The sequence below is a fragment of the Oenanthe melanoleuca genome, chromosome 24 (genome assembly GCF_029582105.1).
Source record: "Oenanthe melanoleuca isolate GR-GAL-2019-014 chromosome 24, OMel1.0, whole genome shotgun sequence".
Taxonomy (NCBI): Eukaryota; Metazoa; Chordata; class Aves; order Passeriformes; family Muscicapidae; genus Oenanthe; species Oenanthe melanoleuca.
The window spans coordinates 3,371,820-3,384,268 of NC_079357.1; positions in this window are offsets into that span (position 1 = coordinate 3,371,820).

Below are 12,449 nucleotides of genomic sequence, written 5' to 3' on the forward strand. Positions count from 1 at the left end.
GCATCTCGGAAAATTGCTCTAATTATTGATGTTAAACTCAGGGAAATTAAAAGAAGGCGCTTCTCCTTCATCTCCTGATTTTAAGCTCTAATTTGTTGAAATCGAGTTGTCATCACAATTCCAATCACTACCGTTAATAGTAAAAGTGTTCTAATAGAGGCAGAATTCGCACAACCCATGCTATTAGATAATTAAGAAAGATGTTAGAAAGACAAGTGCTAATCCTTGGGCACACGGACAGCGTTTCCATCTGATCCAGCAGGTAGAACAAATTAATTACCCGAATCAATTAGTCCTAAAAGTACAGTTCTCAGGGAAGTGCAAGCCATGCCTTCCATATGGATGAGCTGGTAAATGGTAAATAGATGAGGAAAAAGCTGTAAAAGAATAGAAACGGCACCGGCCGGGCTTTAATGAGTGCGGGGCTGGTGAGTTCGGCCGCGGTGCCGGCTCTGCACGGGCCGGGCTCGGAGCGGGCTCCTCCAGCAGCTGCCAAAATTGGGGAGGGGGCGGTCGGAGAGCCCCCCGTGCCACCAGGGAACCCCACAGGAGCGTTTTGTGCCCCGTTAGAGCCACACCCACACTTTGTTTCGTGCTGTGGTGCCCGCGCACAGGCAGTGCTCGCAGTCTTCAGCAGCGTGTGTTTATGTGGATTAAATATATGTGCGTTTCCACCTTTGTTTTGTGCCTTATATTTGTATTCATATTGCGTATTATATTCCTATATGTAATTTAAAAATATATTATATATATATTTATATGTATTTATATAGTTATACACACGATCCTTGCCTGTGGAGTATGGATCAGCTATCCTGGTGCAGGAAAGCAGGAGGAGCCCCCCAGAACTGGGAGAAAAACTCCTCTCCTCTCCTCTCCTCTCCTCTCCTCTCCTCTCCTCTCCTCTCCTCTCCTCTCCTCTCCTCTCCTCTCCTCTCCTCTCCTCTCCTCTCCTCTCCTCTCCTCTCCTCTCCTCTCCTCTCCTCTCCTCTCCTCTCCTCTCCTCTCCTCTCCTCTCCTCTCCTCTCCTCTCCTCTCCTCTCCTCTCCTCTCCTCTCCTCTCCTCTCCTCTCCTCTCCTCTCCTCTCCTCTCCCTCTTTTCCCCCATGAAAAATATATAAACAAATAAATATACAAATAAATAGATAAACAAAGAAATAGCTAGATTTAAATATATATATATATAAACTCAATCATTCTTGTTGCAGTGGCCCCTTCTGAAATGACCATTAGGAGTTTTTGGCTGAAGGATTTAAAAATCCAACTTTCTGTGATGGAGCCAATGAGTGGCTGAATTAAGGGCGATGAAACGGGGCTAATGCCCCCCTGCTAATGAGGAGTGTGTAAGCTGCTTGAGGGACCATTTCATCAGCCGAGATTGCTCTGCCGGGAGGGGCTGGGGCTCCACCCGGCACTTTGGGGGGGGTAAATTTGGGTATTTAAAGCAGACCTGCAAGATTAAATCTGTGTCGCTGCAGCCAGGTTGGGTCACAGCTGCAGGACTCGGGCAAGAACATTGGCAGGGCTGATTTTTGGAGTTCCTCTTTATTTAGGGCACAGATAAATGAGGCAGATCAGGCAAGGGGCTGTGTTTTTGTGTTAATTTGCACAAAACTCGTCCCCAAATTGTGCAGTGGCACTTCGGGCAGCATCTCCCTGCTGTTTTTGGGGCAAGCAGAAGAGGGGATAAATCCCATCTGTGGAGAGGGGACAGGACAGCAGCCTCAGGAAGGGGGATCTCCACTGCAGTCCTCACATCCAGGGATTTTTTAAAAAATAGCATTTCACAGCTCTTTGTGACAGAAATGGAGTGCCAGGTGTGGCTTCTCCTCTTTGCCCCAAAAATCTTTCCCCCATTTCCCCCCATTTTCCCCGTTTTTTCCCCATTTTTTCCTCATTTTTCCCAATTTTCCCCTAATTTTTCCCTTTCCCCCCATTTTTCCCATTTCCCCCCACTTTTCCTCACTTGTCCCTCTTGTGCAGGTGCCTGGGGTGATGGGGACCCAGCAGTGTGGATTTCATCCAGGGAACCCCAACCACACCCAGGACCAACCCCTGGATCCTGGATTAACCCTTTGCCGGGCTGGACAGACACATGGACACAAAGAGGGGTTTTCCCCTACACACTCCAAACTCTGGGAGAACAGCCCCTGGGGAGGTGTCCCAGCAGAAACTGCCCCAAAGCTTCTGCAGGGCTGAGGGAAAAGCTTATCCAGGAGGGAAAACCAGAGGGATCAGGGTCAGGGTCAGGACCAGGGTCAGGACCAGGACCAGGATCGGGGTCAGGGTCAGGATCAAGATGAGGGTCAGGGTCAGGATCTGTTCCAGGATCAGAGTCAGAGTCAGGATCAGGATCAGGACCAGGATCAGGATCAGGATCAGTTCCAGGACCAGGGCCAGGATCAGTGTCAGGGTCAGGATCAGGGTCAGGGTCAGGATCAGGATGAGGGTCAGGGTCAGGATCAGGATGAGGGTCAGGGTCAGGATCTGTTCCATTATCAGAGTCAGGGTCAGGATCAGGATCAGTGTCAGGATCAGGATCAGTTCCAGGACCAGGGTCAGGATGAGGGTCAGGGTCAGGATGAGGGTCAGGGTCAGGATCAGGGTCAGGGTCAGGATCAGGATGAGGGTCAGGGTCAGGATCAGTGTCAGGGTCAGGATCAGTTCCAGGATCAGGGTCAGGGTCAGGATCAGGATCAGGATCAGTGTCAGTTCCAGGATCAGGATCAGGATCAGAATCAGGACAAGGATCAGGATCAGTTCCAGGATCAGGGTCAGGGTCAGGATCAGGATCAGGATCAGTGTCAGTTCCAGGATCAGGATCAGGATCAGGATCAGTGTCAGTTCCAGGACCAGGATGAGGATCAGGATCAGAATAAGGATGAGGATGAGGATCAGGACCAGGGTCAGGGTCAGGAAAAGGACCAGGGTCAGGGTCTGGAAAATGATCAGGGTCAGGGTCAGGGTCAGGATCAGTTCCAGGATCAGGACAAGGATCAGGGTCAGAGTCAGGGTCAGTCCCAGGATCAGGATCATTTCCAGGATCAGGGCAAGGGAGCAGCTGCAGCTTGGGCTGTTTCACTCATTGGGTGTTTCCCTCCCCACTTGGGAGAAACCAGAGGGCAGGACCAGAACTCTCACTTTTTCCATCCCCCCTGAACACCTGTAAATCTCAGCCTGGCACCCCAAACAACTCAAACCTCATGATTTTTATCTAACCACAGCCACACTGCTATGGAGCTTGCCTTTTGCTCCTTCAATAAAATAAAAATGATTTTTACATGCTCCAAGAGGTTTATAAACTTGCTGGAAGTGATGGACCCCCTTTCTGATTTACTAACACACGTTGCTTAGATAAGCACCAGCCATCATCCCTCACACACTTAAGATCATTTGAAGACATCACAGGGAGAATTTTGCCCAGCAAAACAGAAATGTATTTGACTTAAAACCTCAGGGGTCATTTCAAAGGTCAGCACGGCTCCATGGATGCTGGCAGCTTTATTTCAGTGTGCTGCATTAGGGATAAATTTGGTGTGGTTTAAAAATACAGGCACTTACCTTGCCGTGGCTCTTGAGGAGGTAAGGTAGCTCGGGAGCCCGGCCTTTTCATGCCTTTCAAACCAATCCACTCCAAAAGGAAGGGTTAAATTAAAAACAGACAGCCTTGATAGGCTCCAAATGGGAGCCTGGCTGCAGCAGAGAGGGCTGAAGAGCCCAGGCTGAGTAACACCGAGAGGGCTTTTGAACACAAAGCTTGGCTTAATGGAGAATGTTCCTTGCACGATGCTGCAGGCTCAGCCACTTCCCCTTCCCGAGTGCCTCTGCTGCTGGGGAGAGGGGAAAACACTCCTCTCCCATCTCCATCCTGCCTGCCCTTGCCTAAATCTGCCTTTTCTCCACAGACTCACCTGGAACCCTGTGGAAAGCCAGGGAGGGATGGATGTGTTGGGGATGAGGGGTTTTATCAGTTCAGCTCAGCTGAGATGAAGTGGGAACCCCGAGGCTGGGACTGCACTGGGAATTTTGCTGGATTTTCAGCATTGCCACCGAGGAACAGGAGCTGGAATCCTCGTGGGTCCCTTCCAGCTTGGGGTATTTGGTGATTCTGGGAATATTTATGCTGGAAAGCCTCTGCTCTGCCCTGGCAGCAGCTCAAGGAGAGCTCAGAGGATGGTTTGATGTTGTCTCAGGGCTGAGGGAGGGGAAATAAAGCTGCCAAGAGTAGTTTGCCTCCTAACTGGGGTTGGTGGCCAGGGAAGATCCACCCACGTTTTCCAAGGCTCATAATTCAACCCTTGGCTTCTGCTGCCTCAAAACCCTGGCACTGCCCTTCCCCTGTGCTGAGAAGAAGAAAAACCAGAATGAGAACTAGAGGGGAAATCAGCCTGTCATTCATCCCAGACAATGAACACTGAGGTTAAATCCAGCTCTGTGTAATTGTGACAGAACCACTGAACCTCCCCAGAAGAGCTCAGTAATCCCAGGGCTGAAGTGCCAGGGAAGAAGCACAGGGCATGGAAGTGCTGCTGCTAGGAGAAGGTTTGGAGACAGGAGGGCACTTCTGAGGCTTCCATCCCAGCAAGAACTGCAGGAACCTCGGGGATAAAAAGGGATAAAAATTGAAAGTGTGAGAAGACTTACTTAGCTTCCTTACACAGCTGCCAAACTCAAGTACCCATGGGTGGGCTCAGCAATTCCATTCCCAAATCCAGATTTTTATCTCTGTACTGAAAAATTGCCTCATTGTCTAATAACCCAGAGCATTTTCTCAAGGCAGGGAATAAAAGCAGTGACACTGACAGGTTTGATCAAAACGCTTCCCTTAAAAGTGACAACAATTCATTGAGATCTTTTCAATTACCAAAGAACTGTTTGCAGCTTCAGCAGGGTGATCTGGACTTTTCCAAAACCCAGCAAAAATATCTTTCCTTCCTTCCTTCCTTCCTTCCTTCCTTCCTTCCTTCCTTCCTTCCTTCCTTCCTTCCTTCCTTCCTTCCTTCCTTCCTTCCTTCCTTCCTTCCTTCCTTCCTTCCTTCCTTCCTTCCTTCCTTCCTTCCTTCCTTCCTTCCTTCCTTCCATCTATAATATAAATATTGATATTTTTGCTCCATATATAACACACTGCAGCACAGATTTACCAGGAGATGCCAATCTGAACGCTGTTAAACACAATTCATCCAGCACACCATGCACAGTCCTTTGCTCCCCACACCAATCCAGAACCTCCATGAGACCCAGAATTTGGGAAATCCCCTTTTCCAGCAGCTCCACGTGCTGCTGCCAATTCCCAGAACCCTGGGATTATTCTCCTCCTCGTTTGGTTCCCTGTGGATTCCTGCTCGTGCTCCCGGCCCTGGGCACTGCTGCCTCCCTCGGGGCAGAGCTGATTATTTCACCCAGGACCATCTGCACTTTGGGATCCGGGCTAATCCTCTGCTCTGGAAAAAATCCATTGCTGCTGCTGTGCTGCCGCTTTGTTGTTGCCTTTAGCACATTCACGCTCCGTGCTTTGCTTTCATTCCAGCTGTGGAGCAATCAGCTGCTCAACTCCACCTTCTGATCACTCTTTTCTCACTAATGGCTCAGCACCTCCCTTGTTTCCCTAATTTCTGTAGTAACCACGAACATCCCTGCTTTTAACCTCTGGGGTGGGATAATCCTCCTTTTCCCTTTCTTGTCCATCCAACCTTTATTTTATTCCCGTTGTTTTCCTCCTGTTCTCTGTGGCTTCTCTCTGATTATTTGTCACACTCTGCAGTTCCATGGAAAACCTCTCGTGCCTTCCCTGCTCAGAGAAACCCTTGGAATAAATAATCCCCAGCCTGGAGTGAGTGAGGAGTTAACTTCTATAAAACCCACAGGAGCACAAAAACCTAAATGACACAAATACTTTGAGCCCTTTTTGATTCCACTTTTTGCTTTCCAGCTTTAAAGTGCCTCGTTCTGAAGCCTCAAAAATAAAAAGCTGCACTCCAAGGTCAGAGGGAGCTGTTATGGGCATCCAGCCTGACCCCACATCTCCTCCCAAACACACCCAAAGCCTCCAACCTGAGGAATAAAAAAACCACTTTTCTAAGTCTTTAAATTCTATTTGATGCATCACAATGACTGTACAGAGGAGAGTTGATCAGCTGGGGAATGAGCAGATCTATCTCTGCACAGCTCTCCTTTCTGGGTTTATATTTTGAGCCTTTCCCTTGGAAATCTGTGCTCTTCACAAACTCTGCACTCAGCTTTGTAACCATCGTTCAGCCTGCAGTTAAAAGGTCAATTCTGGTGGAAAGTGGATTTTATAAATCAGTTAAGACAAGCCTCAGTGCACTTGGCTTGTTTTTTCCACCCAGTTTAAGCACACAAATTTCTCCATCACCTTCTGCTCACAAATGTCACAAGTCCCACCTGAGGTGTTCCTGTGTCACCAGCACTGTGACAATTCCTCATTAAAAGGATCTGTCCTTTATTACAGGATAATTAAACTTTGTTTTCTTTCATGTTTGCCCCAAATAGATTGCAAAACCAGTTTACAAAAAAAAAAAAAAAAAAAAAAAAGAAAAAAAAGTCACCTTTTTGATGATCAAAGGGAGAGATTGGTTCCATTACTTGCATTAGGCAGAGTTGGCTGTGCTGTGGCCTTCAGAATAAAGGCAGAAATGTACTCTAGAAAGATCTGAGTAACACACTTTACTCGAAACATTTTTGTATTATGTGGCTTCTTGACTCTTTCAGCTTCCTCTGTATCTGTGCACTTTATTTTAAGCACTCCAGAAGTGGATGACAGGTCTGGGGGGGAAAAGGGAAAAAAAAAAAGAAAAAAAAAGAGAGAGAGAATCAAGTCAGCATCTCACAAATGCATCTTCAAATAATGCTTTAAAAGTGGAAATTGCATTTTGAAATGGCATTTTGTCCCTTGCCAAGGGTGAGGGATTCGAAGTGAGGGATGGTGTCTAATGCTCAAAACATTTCCTCACATGAATCAACATTAATTTTAAAGGGAAATATTAAAATATCATTTAAAACAAGGAGTGATACAGGTGCATACCTCATAACAAATTAATAACAATATTTACATGAATTTTCAAACCCATTTTTTAATACAGCTCAGCTATTCCTCATATTTGATTTTACCATGATTTCCTGCTAAAAAAAAAATAAAAAAATAAAAATTGAAGTTGTTCTTCTATTTTTACATCCCTCCCTAAATCTCCTCTTTCCAGGAGCCAGTTTCAGTCAAATTAATTGGACAATTAGCAGCCTCAAACACAGATTTCCCCAAATATTCCTGATGGATGTGGCTGGATAAAAGACTGAAAATCACTGCAGTGAGTTTGGAATTTCCTTTTAGAACTGGAGAAACGCGATAGAAAATCCCACAAACCTCAAAACCTGATGAATTCTTGCTGATGGGAAGAAATTTGGAATTTTTAGGTCTTGATTGAAGCCCCATCCATCTGGTATTTTCAATAATGGGGTTCTTAATTCATAAATGTGTTTTTCTGCTCTTCAGAGTTGGTGTTGGAGATGCTCAGTGCAATGTAATCACCACGTTCTACAATGCAACAAAAAAAGGGATTTTCTGCCCAGATTTTGGGGGTTTTTGAGTTTGAAGGGACCCAGAAGCCTTTGCAAAGGAATTTGCCAAAGGTTATTGGGAAATAATGTGAAAAATTCAACCTGCAAGTCAAGGGCCGTGAGTTTGGAGGCAGGAAAGCAGCAGAAATATGGGAATCAACGAATGCTAGAAAATATTCTCCAAAATATTGAGGGATTTTAGGATTTTAGGAGTTTGTGCCTCTTTCTCTCACACTCCCAAATAAAAGCTGACTGAGATCAGTCCTCGAGGTCACAAACAACTCCAAAAAAAAACCCAAAAAAAAGAGAATTTTCCAGTTTGCATCCTGCAGCAAGCACAATTTCACTCCCAACACACATTAAATTCATTTAGCCTAGTGCATTTTTAATAGACATTATTCATCTATTACCTTAATGAGCCTTGGTGAAAGCATATTGCCTCCCAATTTTCACAAAAGCAGTGGAACACTGCTGCAGCTCTTTCCCCTTTTGCCTTCTAAGGCAGCAGCACAGAGGGGGGAAGGAAAAAAAGCCATAGAGACAGATAAGGTTTTTATTCTGTGTCACAACACTACATTAAGAATAAAACCTTCCACTTAAACACTTAAATGAAAACATCGAGAAACTAATTTACCATTTGTAACCACATGATTTAAGTAGGAGCAGCTTTAATTTTCTTCCCATTTTCCTCATATTCAATGTGAGCCCACATTAGATTTCACTGGCTCAAATCACAACACTTAAAGCCACTTTCATTTTCTTTTTGATTAAATAATTGAAATTCCTGTCACTGCCTGCACTTTACTAGCACACAAATTTTCTGTGTAAAGATAAATACTCTTTTTTTCTCCCTTTGCTGCCTGTAGGCTTTTTTTCTTTTTTGGGAGCTTTTTTTTTTTTTTTTCCCAGTTTAATCTTAAAAGCAGGCAAGGTTTAGTTTATTGATGGTTCCATAAAATGGATCAGTACTCCATTCACCTATTTCGTGGAATTATACCTCTCCCATTAAGTGATTGTTTGGAGAAATTATGGAAAGCCATCTTCTCTAATTTAGCTGGGAGCTTGTTGCCATCCAATCCTAAAAGGACAGGAAGCTGCTTCCTTCTCTGCTGCTCCCTCTGCCATCCATTAATGCCTCAAGCCTTCAGCTTTATTTAAGCTTTGCTTGCAATCAGGGTAACAAGTTTTATTAATGCTCCCTAATAAGTTCCTCCCACCAAATCCACGGTTCTGGGAATTGGCAGCAGCACATGGAGCTGCTGGAAAAGGGATTTCCCAAATTCTGGGTCTCATGGAGGTTCTGGATTGGTGTGGGGAGCAAAGGACTGTGCATGGTGTGCTGGATGAATTGTGTTTAACAGCGTTCAGATTGGCATCTCCTGGTAAATCTGTGCTGCAGTGTGTTATATATGGAGCAAAAATATCAATATTTATATTATAGATGGAAGGAAGGAAGGAAGGAAGGAAGGAAGGAAGGAAGGAAGGAAGGAAGGAAGGAAGGAAGGAAGGAAGGAAGGAAGGAAGGAAGGAAGGAAGGAAGGAAGGATATATATTTTTGCTGGGTTTTGGAAATGTCCAGATCACCCTGCTGAAGCTGCAAACAGTTCTTTGGTAATTGAAAAGATCTCAATGAATTGTTGTCACTTTTAAGGGAAGTGTCACTGCTTTTATTCCCTGCCTTGAGAAAATGTTCATATAACTGATGGATCCATCCCACATGGTTTAGAAACTTCCTGCCAGTGTTGACAACACGTTTTCTGATTAAAAAAAAAAATCTAAATTTACAAACAAAGGCAAACTTCCAGAGGTCAACGAGCCCCAGCTCAGCCAGGTCCAGAATCAGGGAGCTCTCTGTGAATGAGGCAGAGCACCAGCCCAGCCCAGCTTTTAATGCTGAAAGGAGCTCAAGAAACAGAAGAAAATCATCTTTTCATGAGTGCCCCATCCTTCCCCTGGAGCTATTCACCCAGAGGACATTGTCACCATATAATAACTGGCCATGTCAGGATTAATTAAGCAACTCCTAATTAACAGCTGCTGCTTTTGTCAGGCCCAAATGTGGGTGCAGGCACAGATATGATGCTCATTGAATCCTTGCTGGCGATTTTTCACCCCTAAATGCACAAGAAAGAGAAGAATCCTGGAGGCTCATCTGCTCAGCTCAGGCACAGGGGGAGATTTCCAAGAACAGAAAATGAGCAGCCAAATCCAGGGGGATGTGCAGCACCAGGGGCTCCTTGGGAAAGAGCACAACACCCCAAAAATCCCCCTGAAATGGTCAATATGGGTCGTGCCCTGTTCCCACTGCACCAGAAGGGATCAAGGATTGCTTATTTTGTTTAACTTGAAGGAAAATTGCCATTTTTTTAGGTTTTTTTTTCCTTGGCCAGAGGCTGAAGATTCCATGGGAGAGTTTTCCAGGCTCCAGCAGCCCCTGGCAGCTTCAAGGAGGCTCTGACAGCATAAATATTTCAAATTTCAACACAGAAAGACTTAATTAAATGCTGAATTAAAAATTTTTGACACCTGAATTAAAAGTTTCTCCTCTCTCTGGAACCTGCCTCTCAAATTCTCCAATTCTCTCCCTTTTTCCTGTGTAAGGATGCTGGGAAGAGCAAAGCTCAGCTCCAAGCCTTGGTGTTTAAACCCACTCAGATGTTCCTGAAACAGCCCCTGACCACTGAGCAGCTGGAGGGAGCAAAACCCAGGAAATTTGGGGTGCTTGGGAACCAAAAATTTGGGAAATTTGAGGTGCTTTAGAACCAAAAACCAGGGAATTTGGGGTGCTTGGGGATCAAAAATTGGAAATTTGATGTGCTTGGGGACCAAAAATTGGGAAATTAGTGGTGCTTGAGGACCAAAAAACAGGAAATTTGGAATGCCTGGGGATCAAAAACTGAAAATTTGGGGTGCTTGGGGACCAAAAATTGGAAATTCGAGGTGCTTGGGGATCAAAAATTGGGAAATTTGTGGTGCCTGGGGATCAAAGCCCAGAAATTTGGGGTGCCTGGGGACCAAAATTCAGGAAATCTGAGGTGCTTGGGGAGCGAAAAATGGGAAATTTGGGGTATTTGGGAAGCCCAGGCTCCCCTTGGCAGTGCCCAGCAGCTCCTCATTGCCCCCAAAAAAAAGAGAAGCAAATTTTGCAAATTCAGCTTTGCAAATTCAACCTCAGCAAAGTGAAAGTGAGGACTCCCAGATTTCTTCATGGACTGACAGCAGAATTCCAAAAAATTAAGCTAAAAAAAAATCCCAAAAAATTAAGTTAAAGCTGCAGGATTTTTATTTTTTGCCTCACAGCCTCCCTTTTTACCACCCCTGGCACAAAGGAGGTGATTTCTCCACCTTGTAGCTATCAATGAATAATTAAACCTCTTCTAGCACCCCCTACACTGAGAATACCTTTTAAATTAAAATATTTTCCATTTAATTTTTGTTAGCTGCTGAATGAAAATTGGGAAAAATCAGCTAATTACAGCTCTCCTAATTAAGCCCCTACAATAACCCCATAATTATGCCCATATTTATCACCTTGGTGCTGGACACTTTAACCTGTTGTGGTTTGTAATTAGTCAGGGGCTGCAAGGTTCTCTCTCTTGGTCTGGGTAGAATTTGAATTTAAAGTGTGGAAACAAACTCTGTGCTCATCAAACTGTAATTGGGGTAATTTAGAGGGGGGTTGGTAATTTATGAGGGGTTTTTATCAGCAGCAAGCCCAGCTCAGAGACTTGGGCTGGGTTTAAGCACATTTAAAATGTGTTTGTTGTTAAAGAGAAATTGTGGCAAAGCTGATAACAGCACAAAAATGGCCTTAAAAGAAAAAAAAAAAAAAGAAAAAAAAAAAGGTTGGAGAAAGGTTGATATGCAGGCCTTGGGTTGGAGAGTTGGAGAATTCTTTTTTCCCCTGGTCAAAGGTGTCAAACTGCAGAAAAATTGAATTTTGCTGCTAAAATATTCATATTTCACCTGCTCTGTGAGCTGGACTTACAGGAATTGTTTGATTTCTCAAAGCACTGCATGATTTCAACCTTCCTTGGATTTGAGAGTAGGAGAATTCATTTTTCCCCAGGTCAAAGGTGTCAAACTGCAGAAAAATGGAATTTTGCTGCTAAAATAATTGTATTTCACCTGCTTTGAGAACTGAGGTTACAGAACTGTTTGATTTCTCTAAGGAATGCAAAATTTAAGTTTTGCTTGGATTGGAGAGATGAAGAATATTTTTTTCCCCTGGTCAAAGGTGTCAAACTGCAGAAAAATGGAATTTTGCTGCTAGAATATTTGTATTTCAGCTGCTCTGAGAGCTGGGCTTACAGGAATTGTTTGATTTCTCAAAGGAATGCAAAATTAAAGTTCTCATTGGGTTTGAGAGTTGGAGAATTCTTTTTTTTTTTTTTTTTCCCCTGGTCAAAACTGCAGAAAAATGGAATTTTGCTGCTAAAATATTTGCATTCCACCTGCTCTGAGAGCTGGGGAATTGTTTGATTTTTAAAGCACTCTCAATGCCCCTAGGTGAAGAACTGGGAAATTCTTCTTCCCCCAGAGAAGAGAAAGGCAAAGGAGCTGCTTTCCCCAAAGGAAACTCCCCAGACAAAAATCCACCAAAAACCAACAAGTTGGGCTTTGATTTCTGGACCCTTTATGACCCTTTTCTTGATGAAAAAATGAAATTAAATCTGCCAAGTGAGACAGCAAAGGGGGTCAAATAAATTGGTTTTATACAGCAAACTCACCTGAATGGAATTGTGGGGGTCACCAGTTTTTTGAGGACAAATCATGGAATATTCCACAGGGATGAGCAAAGTCCAGCCCCAGCCCCAAAGTTCTAAATAAACCCCACAGCCAGAGTCAGAGATTGAGGAGGTTTATTAATTGTGAAG